A 19,887-nucleotide genomic window follows, 5' to 3' on the forward strand; every position below is an offset into this window, starting at 1 on the left:
GTCAGCCAATGACTGCAGCTGTAAGAGTCACATGAGAGTGGGAGGAGCTAAATCCTGTGAGGTAGTTTAGAATTGAGGTGACAGTTGGTGGTCAGACATTTTGTGAAGAGGAAGCCATTTTGTAGATGAAAGAGTTTCCTACCCCCCTTTCCTGACTGCTACGCTTCAAAAGGGGATTAATACAATAAAGGAAGCTAACAGCCTTCATATTAGGAAGATTCCTATTGCACCTCTAGGAGGAAAAATTACCTCAGGGCAGAAGCAAAGCCCAGTGCTGAGGAAGAAATATTCTGATTTAATGAAACGAGTGTTTACAGAGATCTACCTGTCTGCAGGTGCACAGCAATCTTCAACCGTGAGTGTAACCCTGAACATCAATTCCCTACTGTTTGTAAATAATAAGTTGCCCCATTATCATCAGTAAAGAGACTTCTGTTTAAGTTCTTACGGCTTTTTCATGATTGGGGCTCAGTTGCACAAACTACTACTACCACCGCCATCATCCTCTACTTAGAGGCAGTTACTGTGAAAACCTTATATTGTGGAACTTTGTGTGCATGTAATGCGAAAAGGGAAGACTCTCATCCTGACAGAAAGCTTGGCCATGGTGAAGCACATTACACATTGCTGGGAGTACAACCCTCTGCCATACACCACATGAGGTTACCACTAGTGGTGGGCTAGCACTAAAATGCTCGGGTGCTCGATGCTCGGGTCGAACAAATTGGAATGCTCTGGTGCTCGACCCGAGCAACGCGCCCAATGTAAGTCTATGGGGAACTTGACCATTTTTCCGGCGGCTCCCCCTGTCGGTCTGCAGAGGGCCTAAAAATTGCACAAATCGATGGAAACAGTGCTCAAATGACATGGGAACAGCATGAGGAAGACCCCTGGAAGCATTTCTGACTCCCAGGTCACTGCTGTGAACAATGTTGTCAGAAGTATTACGCCACTTTTACGGACTCACAATAAAACATACCAAAACGAAACCAAAATGGATTTTCCTGGGAAATATGTTAAGGAACATCCTTTCCAGGGTAATGACTTGTATAAGGCAAAATGAATGACCAAAAAACAAACATACTCCTCCACACCTTGGGCTACGTTCACACTTAGCGTTTTTGATGTGTTTTTGACCTTTTTCATTGCTTTCAACCATGATCAAATGCATTCACCGGGAAATGTAATTTTAACATTTTACAACTTTATCTGGCCATGTGATGTGTGAGATATAAGACACATCCTGTTTCATTTATGAAGGAGGGACTCTGAAATTCACAAAGCCTATTTTTATACTGACATCAGGTGGCCTTTACTATTCTTAAAGGGCCAGCAGTCGGCCCTCACTATTCTTAGAGAGCCATCAGCCAATGCCCCTTGGAAGAGATTGTGGAGGTCAGAGGGCCTCCTGAAAACAATGTTCCCATTATTAGGAAGTGGGTTTCCCACTGTGTTTGCCTATGCAGTGAATGAAAGGGTTGCCAAAAATTTGGAGGCACTCCAATGCCCCTTGGAAGAGACATGGAGGTCAGAGGGCCTCCAGAAAACAATGTTCCCATTATTAGGAAGTGGGCCTCCTATTGTGTTTGCCTATGCAGTGAATGCAAGGGTTGCCAAAAATTTGGAGGAACTTCAATGCCCCTTAGAAGAGACATGGAGATCAGAGGGCCTCCTGAAAACAATGTTCCCATTAATAGGAAGTGGGTCTCCCATTGTGTTTGCCTGTGCAGTGAATGCAAGGGTTGCCAAAATTTGGAGGCACTCCAATGCCCCTTGGAAGAGACGTGGAGATCATAGGGCCTCCTGAAAACAATGTTTCCATTATTAGGAAGTGGGTCTCCCATTGTGTTTGCCTATGCAGTGAATGCAAGGGTTGTCAACATTTTGGAGCACTCCAATGCCCCTTGGAAGAGACGTGGAGGTCAGAGGGCCTCCTGAAAACAATGTTCCCATTATTAGGAAGTGGGTCTCCCATTGTGTTTGCCTATGCAGTGAAAGCAAGGGCTGCCAAAAATTGGGAGGCACTCCAATGCCCCTTGGAAGAGACATGGAGGAGGGCCTCATAAAAAAAATGTTCCCATTAGAAAGGAGTGGGCCTCCTATACTTGTAATGCCCATGCACTAAGTGTATGGGCTGACAAACATTTACCCTTGGGGGGTATACATGAACATACTGTATAAAATTTTTTTTTTACGGGCATCATAAACACCCTTTAAAAAAATTATCTGGGTGTTGCATCACGGACCATGGTCACCCTGGTGATATGGTGGAGGATTAGGAGGAGGAGGAGGACAAGAGCAAATAGCCCAAATCAGGAATCTTATAGGCATGGCTGGGTGTGAAAAGGTGCATGGGAATACACCTCCCAAGAAAAGACACTGGATTTGAGTTTATGTTACCCTGCTATCATTCGGTGGTGTTGAGAAGTCTGGCCCAATCCAACCCTTGTTCATTTTTATACGAGTCAGCCTGTCAGCATTTTCAGTTGACAGGCGGATGCGCTTATCAGTTAGAATTCCACCAGCGGCACTAAAAACCTGCTCTGATAAAACGTTGGAGGCAGGGCAGGCCAGGACCTCCAAGGCATAGAGAGCCAGTTCATTCCACGTATCCAGCTTGGATATCCAATAATTATAAGGCACAGAGGAATCATGGAGGACATTGGTACGGTCGGCAAGGTACTCCCTCAGCATCTTCCCAAACTTTGCACTCCTTGTCAGAGTACCCCTCACCTCAGGGCTTGTGCAATGGGAGGGGCTGAGAAAATTGTCCCAGAACTTTGACAGTGTTTCCCTGCATCTGCTGGATTGAAGTTGTGTCTCTCTCACCTGTATTCCTTGGTTGTCCAACAAAGTGTGACCTCTGCCGCCAGCGTTTTCAGATGGGAATTTTTTTAATAGTTCCGCAACAAGGGCCTTCTGTTACAGCCCCATTTTTGTAGACCTGTCCGCCTCAGGAATAAGAGATATAAAGTTCTCCTTGCAGCGTGGGTCTAGAAGTGTCACCAACCAGTGATGACTGTCATCCAAAATCTTGAGTATGCTAGGTTCATGGGAAAGGCAGCGTAACATAAACTCAGCCATGCGTGCCAGACTACTAAGAGTTTGGGCTGTGTGTAATCACCCTGTATGGTTCCTTGCTCCATCTCATCGTGCTCCGCCTGCAATGCTTCCTGTTTGTTTGTGAGCATAGAGCGTTTCAGAAGACAGAGAAGCGGGATGGTGATGCTAATTATGGCGTCATCGCCGTTCATCATCTTGGTGGAGTCCTCAAAGTTTTGGAGGATGGTACATATGTCTGACATCCATTTCCACTCCTGAGGTCTTATGTGCGGAGTCTGAACTGAATACCGATGGCCTTGTTGGTGCTGGTACTCAACAACTGCCCTCTTCTGCTCACAAATCCTTCCCAACATCTGCAGTGTAGAGTTCCAACGCTTGGGGACATCACACACCAGTCTGTGAGCAGGAAGCTGCAAACGCTGCTGAAACACGGCAAAGGCGGCGGAAGCTGTAGTTGACTTTCTAAAATGGGGACACAGGCGGCGTACTTTAACAAGCAGATCCGCCAGCTCCGGGTAGGATTTAAGAAACCGCTGAATGACGAGGTTAAGCACGTGGGTCAGGCATGATATGTGAGAGCTCGCCTAGCCTCAGAGCCGCCACCAGGTTGCGGCCATTATCACACACGACCATGCCTGGCTGTAGTTTCAGTGGTGTGAGCCACAGATCTGCCTGCTCTTTCAGAACTGACCACAACTCTTCAGCATTGTGCGGTTTGTCACCTAAGGATATTAGCTTCAGCACAGCCTGTTGCCGCTTGGCCGAGGCAGTGCTGCAGTGCTTCCAGGTTGTGACTGATGTGGTCATTTCGGAGATGGAGGCTGAAGAGGAGGAGGAGGCTGAGGCGGATAAGGTGTAGGAGCTGTACACTGTGGGGCCAACCCTGAGTGACCTACGGCCTGCAATACTTGGCGTCGGGAGGACGTGTTCCGTCCCAAGGTCCGACTGGGTCCCGGCTTCCACTATGTTAACCCAGTGTGCCTTCAGCAAGATGTACCATCCCTGTCCACAAGCACTTGTCTATGTGTCTGTGGTTAGGTGAACTTTCCCGGTAACTGCGTTGTTGAGGGCACGGCTAATGTTTTGGGACACGTGCTTGTGTAAGGCGAGGACAGTACACCGGGAGAAATAGTGGCGAATGGGGACTGAGTACCGAGGGACGGCCGCCGCCATCAGGTTGCAGAATGCTTCCATCTCCACGAGCCTAAAAGGCCACATTTCGAGTTCAAGCAGTCGTGAAATGTGAGAATTTAGTAGTGTGGCCTGTGGGGCGTTGGCTGCGTATTTGCGCTTGCGTTCCAAGGACTGGGGTATGAGCAACTGAACGCTGAGCTGAGACAAAGACGTGGATGTGCTTTCTGATGCTGCTACTTGAGAGTGTGCAACGACCAGTGCAGGGCAGGAGGCATCTTCACATGCACCATGGACAGGGGATTGCTTGCATGCACAACAGCAAAAGTATTGATGCCACCCACAGACACTGTTCCAGGACCCTGGGGTTCGGCCCACAAAGTCGGGTGCTTTGCTGCCATGTGCCAGATCATGCTGGTGGTGGTCAGGCTGGTAGTTTTGCCACCCCTGCTGATGCTGGCCTGGCAGGTGGTGCAAATGGCCTTTTTGGGGTTATCGGCAGAGTCTTTAAAAAACAACCAGACTTGGGAAGACCTAACAGTTGAACCGGCAACTTCCTTCATGTTGGTGTTACGGGGAACGGTTGCCTGCCTTCTGTCTGTAGCCACCACACTGCTTCTTCCTGCCTGTTGGGGTGCTCTGCCTCTCCTCCTCTGTGTGCTGCTCTCCTCGCTCTGCATGTATATATTCAGCTCTAGCTCGGGATAGCACGCGTGCTGGGTCACGCGTGCAATAGATTTGAAGTGCAATAGTTAAAAGTGCAGTTATACATGGCAGTTGGACAGGGCAGGAGACAGGTAAGGTGCATAAGATATTCATACAAAGATGCTTCTCGGTCAGTCATACTGCATTATGCATTAGTCTTATCAATCTGCTTTTTATTTGTTTTCACTTCTGCTTACTCACAACTCGCCCGCCCTTTAACACATTCTGTGCACTCACTCTGTATAAGCCCCTCCCTTCTCCCCTCTCCCATGTATAACTCTGAGGCTCTACTGACATTCCTCACCCACTGCAAACCATCCTCTACCTCCATACAGCACTCAAAACGTTCATACAAATCTTTGCAACACCTGCTCTTTCTCTTCTTTCTCCTTTTACTAGTCACAGGCGACATCTACCCCAACCCTGGGCCCCCCTCCACTAGCATACATTACTCTCCTCAAGCTGCATATAGAAACCCTGCTAATCTTATTAACGTTCAGTGCATGCCCTCTCCTATCGATTTCCATTGTGCTCTCTGGAAAGCACGGTCTGTGTGTAACAAACTAACTTACATCCATGATTTTTTCCTCTCTAATTCCCTTAACCTTCTGGCTATCACTGAAACCTGGATTCAGCAGCCAGACACCACCGCTGCTGCTGCTCTCTCATTGGGTGGGCTGAAATTTTCACATACCGCCAGACCTGGCAACAGACTGGGTGGAGGTGTTGGTTTGCTCCTTTCCTCACAATGTGTTTTCCAGGTCTCTTGTTCCTGAGAGACCAGGGGGTAATTACTATGCGGGCTTGCGCTAATTTACATGTAACTGTTGAAGACCAGTTCCCCAGCTTCAAAGGGGAATTTGCAGACATGATGACCAGGTCTCTCCTTAGGTATAAAGTAATCTAGGGAGAAGACAGAAGCACTCATTGCTGGGGGGAATAAGAATTATACGCAAAGGGTCCTGTTCAATAACAGCAATCTGGAGAACCCCCCCTCCCACTATATTGAATCGTCTCCGCGATCGTGTAGTGTAAGTAGTTTTCACTCTTTCCTCCTGTTTATTTTATGTATCTGCGTATGTATTTTAATGCCCACTTTGTAACATCCTTATGTATATATTTTTCCTAAACACTGCCTCCCTTTTGGATTAAATATAAAATGTAATAGTTCTGTTTCTTTTGTTCTGTAATCCTTCTCCTCCCCGAAGCCATAAACGCTACCGGGTTGGTTCCTGACCCGATACAAGTCCATTAATACCGGGCTGTATCAAACCAGAACTGGTGGCAGCATACCATCTGGGGGATTTGAGGAAGGCTGGCAGTGACGGTCGGAGGTGTGGATATATATTACTGGCGCAGCCAGGGAAATATATATATACCGCCCTCACTGCAGAGGGCCTCAAATACCCAGTGGGCTACAGGATAGCCTCTCCGGCGACCACTCGCTCTAGGTGCAGTACCTTGACTGACCTGAGAGGCGATCAGGCGCCAGAGAGTTGTGCCTGTATTGTGGCGTCACGGATTGGTGACGTGTAAGGGATAACACACCACCGTGTTTTCCCCCACTGGTAGCGGCTTCCTGGCACTACTTACTCTAGGTGCAGTACCTTGACTGACCTGAAAGGCAAGGAGGCGCCAGAGAGCTGCACCCATCGGCCGGCAAGTTTTCCTGACAAATCATCGATGATCCCCTCTCCCAATCTGCCTCTCATCTACTTTCTCTAACCTCTTCATTCCATCTCTCACAGTTTACTAATTTTCCTCCCCATGAAGACGGGAATACTCTGGACCTGGTTTTTTCCAGTCTCTGCTCGCTGGATGACTTTACCAACTCCCCTCTCCCGCTCTCGGACCACAACCTTCTTTCCTTCTCTGTTAAGAATTGTCTCCTCACCCGGGACACCCTAACTTACTACACTTATAGGAATACACGTACCATTAATACCCAGCCGCTTATGGACAATCTCCACACATCTTTAGCCCCCATCTCCTCCTTCTCCCGTCCAGACTTAGCATTGTCACACTACAATAATACACTGAAGAGTGCCCTAGATGAAGCAGCTCCTTCTACTCGCAGAAAGACCCAACACAGACAACGGCAGTCCTGGCACACGATGCAAACACGTTTTCTTCAACATTGCTCAAGGTGTGCTGAGCATCAGTGGAGAAAATCTCTTTTAGCAGAGGACTTCAACCACTATAAATTCATGCTCAAAACCTATAACTCTGCCATTCATCTGGGCAAACAATCCTACTTTACCACCCTCATCACTTCAATGTCCAACAATCCAAAACGACTTTTCGAAACCTTAAACTCCCTCCTGAAACGTAAAGCACAGGCCCCCACCACCAACCTCAGCGGGGAGGATCTGGCCACTTATTTCTTTGAAAAAATCAACCACATCCATCAGGACTTCTCAGCCCAATCTCCTCAGTGCCTGGATCCCCTTCCCTGCTGCACTTCAAGCTCACGTGCCATCTTTGAGCCTGTTACAGAAGAAGTTACCCTGCACCTCGCTTCTTCTCGGCCTACAACCTGCAACAGTGACCCCATTCTTTCACATCTCCTGCAGTCCCTCTCACCAGTGGTCACCACTCACCTGACTAAAATATTTAACCTCTCTCTTTCTTCAGGTATGTTTCCCTCCTCATTTAAAAATGCCATCATAGCCCCTTTACTTAAAAAGCCATCCCTGGACCAGAACTGCCCTGCTAACTACAGACCTGTCTCTAATCTTCCTTTCATCTCTAAACTCCTGGAACGCTTGGTCCACTCCCGTCTAATCCGCTATCTCTCAGATAACTCTCTCCTCGACCCTCTACAATCTGGTTTCCGCTCCTTACACTCCACTGAAACTGCCCTCACTAAAGTCTCTAATGATCTACTAACAGCCAAATCCAAAGGTCACTGCTCCCTGCTGATTCTCCTGGATCTCTCTGCAGCATTTGACACTGTGGATCACCAGCTCCTCCTCACTATGCTCTGCTCTATAGGCCTCAAGGAAACTGTTCTCTCCTGGTTCTGCTCCTACCTCTGTGACTGCTCCTTCACTGCATCTTTTACCGGCTCCTCTTCCCCTCCTCATCCCCTTACTATCGGGGTTCCGCAGGGCTCAGTCCTAGGCCCCCTCCTCTTCTCTCTATACACTGCCCCTATTGGGCAAACAATCAGCAGATTTGGGTTCCAGTATCATCTCTATGCTGACGACACCCAATTATACACTTCTTCCGCTAACATCACCCCTACCCTAATACAAAATACCAAGGATTGTTTGTCTGCTGTGTCTAACATCATGTCCTCCCTCTATCTTAAACTGAATCTCTCCAAAACTGAACTTCTTGTGTTTCCCCCCTCTACTAACCTAACTCTACCTAACATCGAAATTAATGTGGCATCCAGGGTCGTATTTCTGTCCAGCTGCTTCACCGATGCCTCCACCTTGTGCCAGTCATTACACTGGTTACCCATTCGCTACAGGGTCCAATATAAACTCATAGCTCTCACCCACAAAGCTCTCCACAGTTCTGCACCACCTTATATCGCCTCTCTCATCTCAGTCTATCGTCCTACACGTGCCCTCCATTCCACAAATGACCTAAGACTAACATCCCCCATAATCCGAACCTCGCACCTCCATCTCCTAGACTTCTCTTGTGCTGCGCCAGTTCTCTGGAATGCTCTACCCCAGATGATCCGATTGATGCCTAGCCCCGATGTCTTCAAGCGCGCTTTAAAAACCCATCTCTTTAAACAAGCCTACCACCTCAACTCGGTAAACTAACTTTCCCCTGTTCCCTCCTAAATACTATTTAGAATCTGCTCCCTACTGTTCATCTGTCTCTACACCTTCCATGCACACGATAACTACACTCGGTAATTGAGTATTGCACTTGAACATACAGGCTGATGACTGGATCATTCAGCTTTATATGATAATCCCGACTTATTATAATTGCCAGACCTGAAATAACAAGCACTTTCCACCTATTGTGTCCCCCCATTTCCTTGTAGAATGTAAGCTTGCGAGGAGGGACCTCACTCCTGATGTAACTGTTTAAACTGTCTCACCTTGTATTGAATTTATTGTTTGTACATGTCCCCGCTTAATTGTAAAGTGCTGCGGAATATGTTGGCGCTATATAAATAAAAATTATTATTATTATTATTATGTCCTCCTGCCAGGTTGGGTCAGTTACTATATCATCCACCAACTCGTCTTCCACTTCCGCACCCTGGTCCTCCTCCTGACTTTCTGGCAATTGTGTCTCATTATCGTCCACCTCTTGTGACACTTTCCCACTGTCGCCTTCATGTGACCGTGGCTGCTCAGATATTTGGGCATCGCTACATGCGATCTCCTCTTTGACCGCTTCAAGTGGACCGGGCGAGAGGCCCGAATCTATAAATGGAAAAGTGAACAGCTCTTCGGAGTGTCCAAGTGTGGTATCAGTTGTCTCTGGGCACTCGGCATGGTGGGCGGAAGGAAGTTCAGGGTGAGGAATATGCGGTCCATACTTACGGATACTGAGACTTGACCATGTGGAAGAAAGGGTGGTGGTGGCTAAGTGACTGGAAACATTATGTGCTATCCAACCAATAACCTTTTCACACTTCTCTGTGTTTAATAGTGGTGTTCTGCGGTCCCCTATTAATTGGGACAGGAAAGGAGCGAGAAGATGTGGATGTTTGTTGTGGCACAATTTCAGCTTGCCCACGACCTCTGCCTCTGCATGCACCATCACCATCACGTCCAGTTCCCCGTCCCTTGTCACATGCCTTGCCCATTTTAAATGGAGGACAATATCTTCCATGCTCACTACAAATGGCTGAATTTGGAGCGAACTTATATGTGATCCGTGTGACGGACAAACCACAGTTTTGAATAGCTGGCCTGTAGGTAACTATTTTGAACAGGAAACTGGTGTCAATATCTTCACTGACTCACTGAAACAAATGTTTAATGGAGGCCAGAAATGGTCGTATTTTCTGAAAACATATATGTGATCCGTGTGACGGAGAAAGCACAGTTTTAAATAGCTGGCCTGTAGGTAACTATTGTGAACAGCAAACTGGTGTCAATAGCTTCACTGACACACTGAAACAAATTTTTAATGGAGGCCAGAAGTGGCAGTATTTTCAGCGCCATTATATGTAATCCGTCTGACGGACAAACCACAGTTTTAAATAGCTGGATTTTTAGCACTTTAATATGGAAAGGACCTGGCTGTATTCTGCAGTACCAGCAAGCAAATGGCACAGATAAACGGTGTTCTCTGGATTGCTTTTTAAGCAAATAATAAGGATTAAGATCCAGAAAAAAAATTATTCGTGGCCACTGAGACCTGGGCCTGTTTCTAGAAATATCTAACAGCAGCAGCAGACAGAACTGGAATGGAGCCTTTTGTGCTATATTCATTGCAGTCTGCTATATAGCCTGCCTGCCTATATACACTGCCTGCCTGATATCTCTGCAGATGGATTAGTCCTCAGAAGGACTGTTTGTTGAGATGGATATGTGTCTCTAATATAGTTTGATATACGTACACTAACTAGAATCAAGCAAAACTTTCCCTAGCTCAGCAGCACCTCTCCCTATACTGTCTGATTCCGGAGTGACTGGGCGAGCACCGAGCAGTAGCGAGCATGCTTGTTCATCACTAGTTACCAGTGCTATTGATGAGCGAGTATGTTCTGTTAACCCTTTCGCCGAGTATGCTCGGGCGAGTACCGAGTATTTACAGCTGCTCGTTGTTATGTTTGAATCACTCCTGTGTGCATGATTTGCGACTGTTTGACAGCTTTAATACATGTGAGGAATGTCTATCTCTTACTCATTACTTACTTATACCAAGCTGATCCCTCTGAAGCTATTAATGCTGATCAAATTTTAAAGGAACAATTTATTGGGGGAGTAATGCTGGCACTACAACATGCTGATAGTGATTTTCTGGATTTTAAAGAGTCTGCCATAAAAGTATTGGGTCCAGGCACCCCACCCAGACCTGTGCCAGTTCATACAGAACTTGTTGATGCATATCAAAGTCCAAGGGATAGAGGGTTGAATAAGCAAGAAAGTACTGTGTTGTTCAGTGAGCTCCCAAACAGGTAGAAGGCCCTACTGAAGAGATACGTAATGAAATTGTGGAACTAACCAAAAGCCTTGCACTCCTATGCAAAGAAGTAAAGGAATTGAAGCTTCCAGCCTCCAGTCAAGAAGACCATCCTTGCTTTATCCAGAATGTACCACCCTACAGTCCCCGAAACAACTGCTACTGGGCAGGTAGGAGACCTACCAACAGATTTGATTCCTTAGGTCGGCCGATTTGCCGCAGATGCAACCGTAGTAGTCACATAGAAAGAGAATGTCAGCCTTTAAAACCAGAATTTCCTGAAGCCAAGGACCGACCCTTGGAAGAAGAATGTATTGGTCCAGATTATCCTCATTGGGGCCTGAAATATGTTGGCAATCACACCATCATTCCGATCACAATAAATGGTATCACTTTTCCAGCACTAGTTAACACTAGCTCGCAAGTTACCACCATCTAGCTGCCACAATATAAGTGTTACTGGAAAACAGATCAGCTAGCAAAAATCACCTCCGCTGACCTCAACATTATACCTCTTAACGGACAACCTGTTCCTCAAGTGGGTTACTGAACAGCTACTTTTAAAATTGGCGGAACTGAGTTACCTGACCAATCTCTTATTGTACTCGATACAGGAGAAGACAATTTCCCTCCTGTAGTTTTAGGGATGAATGTACTATAAAATTGTTTTGATGAAGTGATTGAAGGCATGACTTACTCACTTAATGCTGCATGCCCCATGAGGAAGAGAAACATTCAGCGAACATTCCGCATACTCGTTAATCATCAGAAATTCACTAATTCAAGTGGGGAGATCGGCCCTGCCAAGATTATGGACTACAGGCCTGTAATCCTGAAACCTCGTACAGAAACTATGGTGTGGTGCAAAACCAAGATGGGTGTACAGGGCCATGACTATGACGTTCTAGTCGATCCAAATGAACACGAAGATGATACAGTCATCATAGCTGCAAGAAGTCTGGCAACTGTAACTCACAGTCGAGTACCGGTGTGTCTCATAATTTGCGGGGACCAAGCTGTGACCCTGTGTAAATATACTATTGTAGCCAAAGTGAGTAGACTCAATTATCAGGATATCCTCCAAGAGTCTCAATTCTCTATCCAAGTGAAACCTTCCCCAAGTCAAGAAACTAAGAAGGAGTGGTGGCACGAACTCGACATTGACACTGAAGAGACCCTCCTCGAGCAAAAAGGTGGAGCACTTAGAGTTACCAAGAAATACCAACATATATTCAACAAGTTTGCCTTTGACTTCGAGAGAGTCCGTACAATCGAGCTCCCCATTTCCGCTGGTTCCCATCCTCCAATTAAAGAGAAGTACTGACCTATACCTCCGTCCATGTACCAGCCAGTAAATAAGATGATACAAGAAATGAAAAATGCTGGTGTGATTATGGACAGTTGCAGTCCTTAGGCCACACCAATTGTTCTTGTCAAAAAGAAGGATGGGAGTGTTGTTTTTTGGGTGGATTATCACAAACTTAACAACACTACCCACAAAGATGCATACCCCTACTTAGTATAGAAGAATCGTTGACAGCCTATTTCTCCACCCTAGATCTCACCAGAGGGTACTGGCAATTACCAATGGCCCCAGAGGGCCAAGAGAACACCACATTCACTACCCCCATAGGTTTGTTTGAATTTAATTGCATGCCCTTCAGCATATACAATGCTCCGGGAACCTTCCAGAGCCTCATGGAATGCTGCTTGGGTCACAAGAATTTTGAAACTGTGCTACTGTATTTAGATGATGTAATCATCTACTCCAAAACCTACAAAGAACATCTCCAATATCTTGCTGAGTTCTTTGAAGTCCTAGCCAAGCATGGCCTGAAAGTCAAACCGTCCAAGTGCCATCTACTAAAACCCAAGGTTTAATACCTAGGGCACGTAGTTAGTGCGGAAGGAGTTATTTCAGATCCTGAGAAGATTGCTGTTGTAAAGAACTGGCCTATCCCAACTACTGTTAACTAAGTCCACAGATTCCTCTGATTTGCCAGCTACTACAGAAGATTCATCAAGAACTTTACTCAAATTGCTGCCCCCTTACAAGAGTTCCTTAAAGGACAAGCATGCCAGAAGACATACAAAAGCCCCTCCATTCAATGGACTCCAGAGCTAGAACGGTCCTTCCAAGAACTTAAGATGAAGTTAACTGAAGCCCCGATCCTTGCTTATCTGGACTACAATGTCCCCTTCCACTTGTATACAGACGCCATCCATATGGGACTGGTTGCAGTGCTAGCCCAGGTCCAAGATGACAAAGAAACAGTTATAGCTTATGCCAGCAGATTCCTCTGGCCAACCGAAAAAAATGATCAGAATTAAAGTTCATTTAAGTTAGATTTCCTTGCATTAGTGTGGACCGTCACCGAAAATTTTAAGTATTACTTGGTTGCAACCTCCTTCATCGCTTTCACAGATAATAACCCATTGTTGTAGTTACAGACTGCCAAACTTGGTGCCCTTGAGCAGAGATGGGCCCCCCACCTGGCCAACTACCAATTTATCCTGAAGTACCGAGCAGGCCAATCAAATGTCAATGCTGATGCCCTGTCCAGGTTGCTCACAACAGAAACACCCCATTATGATGAAGACGAGTGGGAAGAAGTAGAAATGCCCACCTTCTACTCCTATGTCACCAAACAGAATGTGCAGAGAGTCAAAAAAAAAAACAGTTTCATAACCTAGCCGCAGAACCATGGTGAGCCACGATTGGGCTGAAATCCAGAAGGTGAGCAGAACTTTCAGAACCCTACAGAAGTTACTAGAATCTAGACCCTCAAAAACTACCCGTGGACTGCAGACAATCTGACCCAGATCTATCACAACCAATCAGGACACTTTGACTACCAAAGGACTGAGAGGACCATCAGAGAATGCTTTTATTGGATAGGAATGCACCAAGACATTGAGAAATGGTGCAAAGAATGTGTCTCATGTACACTAAGTAGCCGAGAAGGTATGGAACAACGAGCCCGCTGCATCCCATTGAACCTCACCATCCTCTGGATCTTGTTGCTCTTGACCATGTGAAACTGGAACCCAGCCACACTGGGTACCTCTATGCTCTGAGCATTATTGACTACTACACTAATTTTGTTGTTGCTGTGCCTGTCATAGATCAGACTGCCCGGATCACTGCCACAATATTTTGAAAAAATTTTGTGAGGACTTATGGATACCCTGTGTAGATCCTGACTGATCAAGGTCCCGCATTTGAGTCTGAGTTATTCCAAGAACTGTGTGCACTCTACAGCTGCAAGAAACTTTGCACAACTGCGTACCATCTCCAATGCAAGTTAAAGAATGTTCCAACCCAAGAAAAACAAGAATGGCCTTTGTTGCTCCAAGAATTAACTTACCTGTACAAAAATGCCACCCACTGCTCCACCGGTTACACTCCATATTATTTGATGTTTCGCCGTCCAGGGAAATTGGCTTCAGACCTTCAGCTAAATATTCAAGTGAAAGATCACTGTAATTCCCTAACACAGACAGATTGGGTTGCAGACCATCAAAGACATCTCCAAGAAGCTAACAACATTGCAGAAGACCGAATGAAAGCTGCCCGCCAAAGGCAGGAGGATGATTTCAAGGAAAGGGCCAAGGCGAAACCCTTACAAGTTGGAGACAGAGTTTGTGCTAAAAAGACCACCGCTCCCACAAACTGGATGACCAGTGGGAATCCTGCCCTTATGTCATAACCAGTATCCTGTTCCCAGGGGTGGTAGTGTACAGAATTGCCAGGGAGGACACTCAGCAAGAAAAAGTGGTCCATCGTAACCAGATGAAGACTTGCATACCCCTGGAAGTTCCAGTCCTGCCAGTTTCTAACCCTATTGCACCCGAAGAGACTTCAAGAACCTTCACCACCCTGCTTGTTTGGCTTCATGCTCCCTGTCTTCAATTTATTTTGCCAGTGCCTCCTTCTCCGCTGAAGAATTCTGACATAGCTCCTGCAGTAGATTATCAAGAGACACCCAAGAAGAACAGGAAGTGCCTGCTCTGCGGAGATCCAAACGAGCGCTCAAAGGGCCACCTCCCATCCCGATCGTAAGTTAGGACCGGGCGGGGAGCGCAGCACCAAGGAGCGGGGAGCGAAGGACCCGGGCGGGGAAGCCGGCAGTGAAAAGACTTCACCGCCGGCTTTCCCGTTCTGTGCTGCGCTTTCCCGCCGGTTATTTCAAATGAACAGCTGAGGTATCAGGTGATGCCGATCAGCTGTTCATTTGAAGTCGCCGCGGTGCCATCAGAGGGTTCATGTGAGTTCATGCTTGACTGCATTGCATGAACTCACATGAACTTTCCCACGGTCGCACAGGTCAGCCTCACCTCCCAGACCCGTCATGATTGGTGTGTGTGGGTGTCTGTGCAATGTGTGCGGGTGTCTGTGCGATGTGTGCGGGTGTGCGCTGTGTCTGTGCGATGTGTGCGGGTGTGTGTGCGCGGTGTCTGTGCGATGTCTGGGGGTGTGTGCGGGTGTGCGCTGTGTCTGTGCGATGTGTGCGGGTGTGCGCTGTGTCTGTGCGATGTGTGCGGGTGTGCGCTGTGTCTGTGCGATGTGTGCGGGTGTGTGTGCGCGGTGTCTGTGCGATGTCTGGGGGTGTGTGCGGGTGTGCGCTGTGTCTGTGCGATGTCTGCGGGGGTGTGCGCGGTGTCTGTGCGATGTCTGCGGGTGTGCGCGGTGTCTGTGCGATGTCTGGGGGTGTGTGCGGGTGTGCGCTGTGTCTGTGCGATGTGTGCGGGTGAGTGCGTGCAGGCAGACATAGGCCGATGTGACACTACTACTCCCATCGGCCTATGTCTGTCCCCCGTCCACTCGTGCCAGCAGGATCAGCTCGATGGGAGCAGTAGTTCCCATCAGCCTGATCCTGCTATTTAAATTGCCCTACTGTGTCCCCAATAAATTTTAAATACATGTCATTGGTGGCCAGTGGTTACCTACAATAAATTAGTTTATACATTACCTGTCCCCGCCGATCGCCACCTAAAATAAAGTAAAAAATAAAAAACTACACCTATGCTCACCTAGACACCTAATTCCCCGAAGCCATCGATCTCCTGTAATAAAATATAAAATAATAAACCACAACCTTATCCTTACCCCTCCGTAGCAGTCCACGAGTGTCCCACGAAGATCTCCAGTTTAGAGCAGCCACACAGAATGTGACCGCTCTGAACCGCCGCCGCCGCTAGAATGACGGGGCCGTAAAGCAGCCCCGTCATTGCATAAGCGGGTTCACCGGAGTTCAGGCAGCGCTGCTCCAGTCAACTCCTTTACGGCCCTGCTGTATCGTGAGAAATTCCCACGGTACAGCACTGCCGTAAAGGAGGTCTCCGGAGCAGCGCTGCCTGAATGCACTCCGGTGACCTCAGTCAGTGGCTCCCGCTGCTGGGAGCGGACGTGTTCCCGGCAGCGTGAGCTTACAGCAGCCATGCACAGCTGTCACCATCTCCAGATGTGACAGCTGTGCATGGGAGATCAGCGCAGGAATGTAGACAGGTAACTATTTTTTTTTAGTAAACTAAGAATTCAATAAAATGGTGTGTTTTATTTCAAATAAATAATTTTTTTCTGGGTGTAGTGTGTTTTTTCTTTTTAACACTTTGTAGGTTAGTAATGGGGGTGTCTTATAGACGCCCATCATTACTAACCTGGGCTTCATGGCAGCTGGCGCTGACATGAACCCCAGCCCTATTACCCCCTGCCACCGCACCAGGGCAGCGTGGAAGAGTGAGGCTAAGTGCCAGAATTGGCGCATCCTATGAATGCGCCATTTCTGGGGCGGTTGACGGCTGGTGTTTCTAGCCTGGGAGGGGGCCAATATTCATGGCACCCTTCCTGGGCTATTAATATCAGCCCCCAGCTGTCTGCCTAGCCTTTGCTAGCTATTAAAATAGGGGGGACCCCACGTCATTTTTTTGGGGGGGTCCGCCATTTTAATAGCTAGTAAAGGCTAGGTATTCAGCTGGGGGCTGATATTAGTAGCCTGGGAAGCTCCGTGGGTATTACCCCCTTCCCAGGCTTCAAACATCTTCCCCAGCCGTCTGCTTAACCTCCCCTAGAGACTAAAATTAAGGGGAACCCCACGCCAATTTTTTTTTAAATAAATCCTTTATTTTAACACTAAATGACAAGTACAGTAATCAACACTGTCACTGTACTTCATATATATGTGACTGACATGTTTCTATCTATCTAATCTATGTATGATTCTCTATTCCTTCTATTCTAAATTGTCGGGTACAGATGCTGAATTGCCGGCCGGCTTTCTTAAAGAGACGGTGCATGAAAACACTATTATTTTTTTAAATAAATCCTTTACACTAAATGACAAGTACAGTAAGCAACACTGTCACTGTGCTTCTTATATGTGTGACTGACATGTTTCTATCTATCTACTCTATGTGTGAAGCTCTATTCTGTCTGTTATAAATTGTCGGGTACTGCTGCTGAATTGCCGGCCGGCTTTTTTAAAGAGACAGTGCATGAAAACACTATTATTTTTTTAAATAAATCCTTTACACTAAATGACAAGTACAGTAAGCAACACTGTCACTGTACTTCATATATATGTGACTGACATGTTTCTATCTATCTAATCTATGTGTGAAGCTCTATTCTTTCTGTTGTAAATTGTCGGGTACCGGTGTATGCGCTGATGAATTGCCGGCTTTTCGCATAATACATTCTACATTATTCTTAGTTGTTTTACTTCATGTAGAATTAACCTACAAGGAAAGAAAGGGTTTATTTTCATTCCGATATTAGTGTCCCATTGACTTGCATTGGTTTCCGGTATCGGAATCGGCGATATCCGATACTTTTTGAGTATCGGTCCGATCCAATCCGATACGATATTTCCTGATATCGGAAGGTATCGCTCAACACTAGTTATAACGGGTTAGAGATCTGCCTGTCTGCATGTACAAAGCGATCTTCAACTGTGAGTGTAAACCTGAGCCCCAATTCCCTACTGTTTGTAAATAATAGTGTTGAGCCACCCCCGTAGTGTTCGAGTTCGGTTCGGTTCGTCGAACACCCGTGTGTTCACCGAACTGTTCGCCGAACTGTTCGTCGAACTGTTCGTCGAACACCGTTAAAACCAATGGCAGGCAAACAAAAACACATAGAAACACATAGAAAACACTTTCAAAGGTGTCCAAAAGCTGACAAACTGCTCAGAAGACACAACTAACACATGGAAAAGTGACAAGTACATATAGTCATGCGAAAAGAAAAGAGGTGGAGGAGTAAAAGGAGGGGGAGACACAGATATAGGCATGTCATGCCCTTCTAAAATCCAAAAAGTGAGAAGCCGACACGGCCAGTCAGTTCCTGCCCGTGCCACCTCCGTGTCGCCGGGTTTGTGCCAGAGCCGCGGTGGACTCTGACGGCCAGCCCCCCTCTCCCAATACTGGTGCCTGTCCGCTGGTGGGTCGAGCGAGCCCCCCTGTGGTGGAGGCAGCTCTAAGCTTTTTAATTTAAATTGTCTCTCTAATTTGAATGAATACACTTTAAATCCTTTTACAAGGATCTATTGGAGGGCAAGTCTCATGCCAGCAGCCGCGTAATTCCAGCTCCAGTAGCGTCCACTAAAGCTGCTGCAGTTAAAAAGCTTTTATAAGGATCGAGCTCGACTGTCCACCGCAAGGCGTCCTACCGCCAGTCCCAGCCCCTATGCCTTGAGGTGCCTCCTGATACTCTTCACTGAGTATCCCGTGGTCCCGAAGCATTTCCTTTGAAAAAATTAAGTGTCCAAACTACAGGTGGTGTAGCTTGCTTAACAGCCGGGATAATCTGCTGACTAGCAGACACTGCTACTAGGCACAAAGTATTTCCTGGGATAGATGCAGTTAAAAATTTGTAATTAGACACTCTCGGATGCTGAGAAAGCATTCCATAGAGTACCCTGGCACGCCATATATTATTCTCTTAAAAAGCTTGGGGTAGGGGTCTAGGGTTCCCTTTTATAGCCAAAATCACGGCCCTGTATCGCAATACGTCACCTAGGCTGAAGATAAATGGAACTGTAGCACCCTGAGGGCTCGGTTGCTACAGAGATATTGCACCTCACCCAGAGGTGTGATATCTCACTCTCAAGTAAGGATGGAGTGTGGATCAGGACCCGACACCTGTGTAGCACCCCGAGGGCTCGGCTGCTGCAGGGGTATTGCACCTCAGACCAGAGGTGTGATATTCCACTCCCGGGTAAGGATGGAGTGTGGACCAGGACTCAGTAAGCTGCATGCACCACACACACCCCATTTCCGAGGGACAGCTCAACGGTGCTCCCACTAGACAGAAGTGCAGGCACGACAGCATCTGTTCCTGGCTGGAGTGGGGAGGGGGAGGAAAACCCAGTGGTGTAGGAGCAGATAGGGGTGGGTCTCTGGGCATAGGTAGGAGCCCATTGGTTGCTAGTCACCTGGGCTCGGGTGTCAGAAGGAGGTATATAAGGAGGGCACCATCTTAGGACAGTAGTCAGATCAGACAGACAGTCTGAGGAGAAGACAGGAAGCAGAGCCCCTGCATGGGCTCTGCTCCGCAGGCAAGCCTTGTCAGGAGGCTGGAGCCTGAGAGAGAGAGAGAGAAGAAGGAACAGAAAGGACAGTAAGAAAGGAAGCAAGGAACAGGAACACAGAGAAAGACCCAGAGACACGAAGGCAGAAGGAACCCTAAGGACCCAGGAGATTGCGGGTGACGGGTTGGCAGAACAGGGTACTGGAACCCAAATTGGTGGAGGCAACAGATTTCTCAGCCAAAGACCGGAGGTTGTTACCACATCTTGGTGCGACCCCTCACTATATCCACCAGAAAGGCATACCGTATAGGGTCAGGGAAACCGGGAGAGGTTTCGCCAACAGAAG

Source organism: Phyllobates terribilis, unplaced genomic scaffold (genome assembly GCF_046119375.1).
Source record: "Phyllobates terribilis strain yellow unplaced genomic scaffold, ASM4611937v1 Scaffold_12__6_contigs__length_324123572, whole genome shotgun sequence".
NCBI lineage: Eukaryota > Metazoa > Chordata > Amphibia > Anura > Dendrobatidae > Phyllobates > Phyllobates terribilis.